Raw genomic sequence first — 6,531 nt, 5'->3', positions numbered from 1 at the left:
TTTCATCTGAGAGGTATATAGTGTATATATATATGTCTCTCTGCTCAGTCTGCACGGTTAAAAGTTATTTTATCGCTAATAGAATCATCATCACCATCGTCATTGCCATAATCGTTCCACAGATGGAGGGGCTGCGATTTTTTCAATGTGAATACCTGGTGGAAGTAGAAGTAGAAGGAGTTTTCTTTCCCATGAACGAGTATTCTAATTATCGTGACATTTAGCGGGTTGTACATGCAAGATTCCGTCAGCCGCTACATACGCTACATACTAATGAGCTAGCGAAAAGAAACAAAAACTTGGAAAAAAAGAGCAAGAAATATTAGAAATGGAATCGAAGGTTTATTTCGTGGCTCGTATATCCGATGTATACTAGTATATATACTATATATATATATATATATATAAGTATAATATATAAACATAGGGTAGTCGTTCGCTACGCTCGGTGATTTTAACGAAGAGCGCTGGTCGCATCGTGGCTCGACTCGACTCGGCAGTAGTCGCTGTTCTCTCAGGAAATTGTGCGTGCATGCCAGAACGCACTACTGTTATCTCGATGCCAGTGCTTCTCAAACTCCGCTCTTCTTCTATCATTTTCTATACTTGTAGAAGAGAGATACGTTTAATGAGATGGAAGTAGCTTTTAGCGACCTTGAACAGTTGTTGATTGTTTTGGCGCAAAAAAGGCATCCGGGCGAGAGTCTTGTGCGAATAGATTGCTAGGTAGACATGTGTAATACTTTTATGTAAACATAGGGAGATCGTGTTCATTAAAAAAAAAAGTAGTTATACTTTCCTGTGAATGATGAGTAAAAAATAATTTTTTAAGATTTTCTCTTAAAACAAATTAAGAGCTACTGTATAGATATTTGCGGTTTCTTGAACGGGTTTTCTAGGATTTTTGTCTTGTTCGAACAAACGTTACACGAACGTTTTGACTTGTATTTTGAAATGAAAGTGTACTGTACTGCTATAATAAGTATATACGGTCTTCCTATGTAAAGAGCAACGTGTTGATTTTAAATGTAGAGGAATCCTAGGTTGCATATATTAGGGACAACCGTTGCACAACTGTTGAGTGATTCTTTTTAAAATCTCACTGCCGTTGCTTCAAATTGTCGGATCTTAAAGCACCAGCTAGTAACATACAAACATATGTCGTAGTTAAAAGTTGTCTGTAATGAATTCGATTATTTTGTATAGAAGGGGTATGTTTGTTAAGGCGGGCATAGGTTTTAGCGACTATGTATAGCTTTTGTTTATTGTTTTCTGATTCGAGAAGAATATTGTGTATGCAGAGATCTCTATATATAGATATGCGTATACAATAGGGCATTCCAGCAACGAGAGTACGATTTATCAATGGGCTAGTACTGGCAATAATGGTATATTGCTGGATCAATGTTAATCCTTCCTAAATCGAACATTCTTGTTTGCTTGACTAAAGAAGAGGGAGAGGACAGTCGTATACGGTCGTGTAGGAGGAAACATTTTATAACGGAAGAAATGCATTTATTAGGATAAATGTAGCTACTCTTGACTCTTTACAGTCTTTGTTTATTGACTCGGTATCCAAGCGAGAAAGTCTGGTTGTAATAAAAATATTACAAATGACTGTCTGCCGTAAACAAGTTGTACGATTTATGAACGGGCCAATATGAAGTCAAGAATATCTCATTAATGCTAATATCGACCCATTTGGTGGTATACGTGTCAGTAAAATAGCTGATACATCACTGCAAGTCTCATATTATCCAAATAACGCATTATTTTTATTACAAAATGATTCTCTTATTACATTTTAATAACACTGTTCTTACTTTATATGAAAATAATAAGATTGAAATATTCTTTAATTCAAGACAATACGAGCAAACCGACTGAAATATTTATTCAAGTTTGATACTGTTAGAAACGTGATTCTTAGCGATCTTGAACACAGTTGCTCTTTCTTATTTTCGTATCCGCGCTTTGAGAGTTTCGTGCGAATATTATATCTATACATATGGATGTGTATACCGTTCTGGTAAAGAAGTACGATAATAGTCGAATGGATACGTAATGGGCATCATTCCTGGCGTAATGTCTAGGCAATATTGCTGAAAGATATCTGTCAATTGTAATGTTTTAGCAATACTCTATGAGAGAAGCCTGTAAATTTAATACTGTTAGAAACAGTTTTTAGCAATCTTGAACAGTTATTTCTTATTTTAGCATCTCCAAGCTTGTAAGCCTCGTGCGAATAAATCTCTGCGTACATATGTTTGCGTTAGCTTTGGGAAAAGGAGATCAATAATAGTCATATGGAAACTTAGTACGATTCTTGCAGTAACGTCTGTGCGCTATTCCTTAAACACATATCGGTAATTTGTAATATTTTAGTAATACTCTTTCAAGATGCCTGTAAGTTTTATGTTGTTAGATACTTAGTTTTTAGTAGTCTTGAACAGTTGTTTATTATTTTGACTTCCGAGCTTGAGAATCTCGTGCGAATAGATCTCTACTGATATGTGGGTATACCGTTTGGGTAAATAAGAGCGAGAAGCGGTGTGTGGATATGTGAGAGGAGATGGATAAGAAAGAAGAGAAGAAAAAGGAAAAGGAAAAAGGACCTCCGATGGGGTTTGAACGTAGTGTCGGCTCCGGAGACCAATGACCTGCTGGAAAAAGGATTTCCCATTGTCAGGTTCAGCGCTCACCATTCGCGACTCCTGTCTTGCTTGCGTGTGTGAGTGTGGATAGCTCCATGATTATGAATATCCGGCTCGTTACCTTCACCTTCTTCATCCCCTTCTCCTTTCATTCGTGGAAGCTGTTGATGCTATTAATAATTTTATGAATATTTCTGAAAGATGCACGATAGGTATACAGTGCATAATAGTATCTCTGTATAGTATATGTACTTATTAAGTATATAGGCGTGCATGCGTGTACTGCTATAGATTAGATTAGGCTGTGAAAACAGTCGCGTGAGAAACTGTTAAACTCTGCGTTCTACGTATGCGCGCTTGTATGTAGTTGAGATAGAGCATTGTATCTTTTCCGTGAATAGAGTGAGAGAGAGAGAGAGAGAGAGAGAGAGAGAGAAAGTAGAAAAAGAATGCGTGAACGGACAATGAAGATTAGTTGTTATCGGAAGGACGATTGTTCGTGAACAGTGTGTACGATTGGGTTATTCGAAGTGCATCTTTTCCGTGAGTGAGGAGAGTTCGGGAGATATATAGATAAGTGGGGTGGGAGAGAGAGAGAGAGAGAAAGAGAGAGAAGGAAAGAAAACAAAGGGGACAAAGTAGAAAAACGAAGAAGGGACATTCGTTATTATCGAAAGGACGATTGTTGGTAACCAGTAGGTGTAATTGGGTGATTTGAGGTGTATCTTTTCCATGAATAGGAAGAGAGAGAGAGAGAGAGAGAGAGACATATACTAGAAGCAAAAGAGATAAAGTAGAAAAAGGAAGGATAAACGACAAGGAAGATTTGTTATTATCGGAAAGACGATTGTTGGTAGCCAGTAGGTGTAATTGGGTGATTTGAGGTGTATCTTTTCCGTGAATAGCGAGAGACGGGGGGTGAGGGGGGAGAAGGAGAGATGAAAAGGAAAAGAGATAAAGTGTAAAAAGTAAAAATAAAGGAAGGAGGGAGATTTGTTATTATCGGAAGGACGATTGCTGGTAGGCAGTGGGTGTGATTGGGTTTTTGCGAGTGGCTGTACATTTATTTGACCGCAAAAGAGAGTAGAGGGAATGTAGCAGAGCCGCTGCTGCGACGGCATGGCAGGTCGAGGGAGAATAAGCGAAAGATCCTAGTGGAGATGCTGCTTGGCTGACTAGGACGTGGAACGTCGTGGACGCGCGAGGGGGACTCCTGCCTGCTATGCTATAGTGCCTATAGTGCAGCTCGAGCTGTGCCGGATACAGTTACCTTGGGACGGAGGAGACTGGCGCGAGATTTCAGCATGCAAATCAGGTCAACTACGAGAGAAGAGATTAGTGGATGATCCGAGTGCATGTTGTCGCTTGGTTCTATAAACTAAGAGGAGGAGGAGGAGGGGAAGAAGGGAAAAAAGAAAATAAAGAAGAGAAAGAAGAAACGGATTGGTGAATATAGGGAGGATTGTCAGCCGCTAAGAGTGTTGCTGCTGTCCGGCCGATTTCCGTGACCTCGTTAGGTGCCGTTTACGGTCTCTCGCACATCTGATAACGGTCCCCATAACTCGGCGAGCTCGCGCCTAATTCACCACCAGGCACTGCTTGATAATAAGCGTGCGCACAAACACACATACCAACATTTGTTTAATTGCATAACGGCCGAAAAGTAACGGCCTTCGAGTCGGCTCGGTAAATAATAATAATATTAGTGGTGGGAGAGAGGAGGGAAACGGAGAAGTGTGGAATAGGGAAATGGTAATATAAGGATGAAGAGTAGAGAGGGAATAGGGGTTGGATTTTAAGAAATAAGAGAGTTAGTTTTCGGATGTAAAATGAGGAAAAGTGAGGAAGCGTGGGGAAAATGAGAAAGGACTGGAGAATATGTGCATCTGATGCAGGATGCAGAAGAGACGAGAAAAGTGTAGAAATCTGAAGATAAAAAGAGAGACCGGTGGAAGAAATGTAGAAGAATAGGGAAAATATAGAAGGAAGATGATAAGAAATGAAGGAATGAGAAGAGAAATAGAGCAGGAGAAAAGTAGATTGCAGAAGAAAAGAACGAGAGCGGGAAAGACTGGCGGAATGGAGGAAGAAATGGTAAGAGAGAAAAAAAGAGAAAGGTAGAAAGTAGAAGGAGGGAATGAAGAAAGCAAAAGAAAAGGAGCAAGGGGGGATAAGAAAAAAGACGAAGAAAAGCGATGGAAAGAGGTACGCGTGGAGAAGAAGCCAGATGGAAGTTTTAAAAAAAAGGAATGGAGGAAGGAAGAAAAAACGAGGTCGGAAAAAATGTTGGGAGGAAGCGGGTAAGGAAAGGGGAAACACAAAGAAGTGAAAAATGAATAAAAGAAACAAAATCTTTCCCGCATATTGATGATCGAGTACAAGAATAATACAGTTGTGTGTGAATATTTATGGAAACGGGGTAGATTGGTCGCATCGGCGCAGGGTGCAATTAAAAAAGGTGGCCACAAGTGGATACGGATGGCGATTCTTGCGTCGCTTCCTTCATGCCAATTTAACTCGCGGAAGGCTAAAGTTCGGTAGCCCGCTACGATGCCACACTAATGTTGAATTTCCGGCGTGCAATTAGGGCCGCCGCCTCCTCCACGGCCGCTCCACCTCCGGAGAGTTCAACGGCATAGGACGTTGCTACTCGCTCCACGAGAGAATAGAGAGAAGCGGCCGAGGCACATCCTAATGAACTTGAACGCAATTATTAAATGCTAATTGCTGCTTGCCTGCTCCCAGGCCTCGAGCAAACACACGCACGCACTTATGTATACACACAGACGGGTGCATATGGTTGGGTGTCCGCGGTTTCCCATGCGAAACCATTTTAAAAGAGTCGATATTAATTCTTCCATTTTTCTCCCAATTCGCAGTGGAAACTGATGTTCGAGCCAGGCTGCAGCAAGGCCGGATTCCAGGATACCGCTTACGGTGTCCGGTGGTGCGTGAACGCCGAGCAGATGATAAGCGAGATATCAAGGTCCTTGCTCTCTTCTTCATTCTTGGACGACCTTGAGCGCGTTGATGCAGCCGCTAAAAGTTGCACGAGGGTTTATTAAAGATCGTTCGCGGTGCTTAAGGTTGGGGTAGGAAACGGAGGAGCTGGAGGGGATAAGTCAGCGAAGCCTGGAAAAGTCCTTGACCGGCCCTGAACCCGAGCAAATCGAGCGTAGAAGAGGCGCGCTAGGGCCTCTTCGAAGAATAGTAGAGAGAGAGAGAGAGAGAAGTGGAAAAAGAAAGGCATGATCGGACAATCTCGAAGGGACACTCCTCCCCCCTCCCCCTTCTCCTCCACCAGATCTCCTTTCTATTTTTCTAACGGTAACGAAATGCGTCGAGCGAATCCAATAGAGTGGAGGAACCGCTACGGAGCTTCGTGGCCCAAAAACTTCGGGGCCCTTTGGAAAAGGTAGAGGCTCGGTACGTTGAAAACGATAATGCTTCTATCGATTTGGCAAATGCAAGCAGCAGAGGGTTCTCTGCTCGTTTGGTCAGCGATCTGGAACCAATCGGTTGATAAAAAGCTGGTAAAAAGCGACTTCCTCGATGTACCTACCTAGTACAAGAGTCAAGGTGGTAGGGGAGGGGGTAGGGGAAAAAAGGGAACCGGCTTTCCTCTCCTCTCGCAACCTGAAATTATTCACGCTCCTTCTGCTCCCTCTTCTCGTGCTCCTGCGAATAAATCCAACGTTCAGGAGAATCCGACGAGAGCAATGAGAATAGAAAAGAGAGGAGAGAAGGAGGTATTCAGGTACCGCTAGGCACGGCGTCCAATGGACGGGGCTGTTTAGGCGCGAGCGAGCAGCCTCGACCAATCGGAATGGCGGCGCCAGCGGCACGGGAGTCTCGGCAGTCTCTCTCCGGCAGTTTA

This window comes from Prorops nasuta, unplaced genomic scaffold, assembly GCF_024137725.1.
Source record: "Prorops nasuta isolate Cenicafe-Biocafe unplaced genomic scaffold, Cenicafe_Pnas_1.2 PNAS00008, whole genome shotgun sequence".
Lineage (NCBI taxonomy): Eukaryota > Metazoa > Arthropoda > Insecta > Hymenoptera > Bethylidae > Prorops > Prorops nasuta.
Note: the sequence above shows the minus strand (reverse complement) of the source record.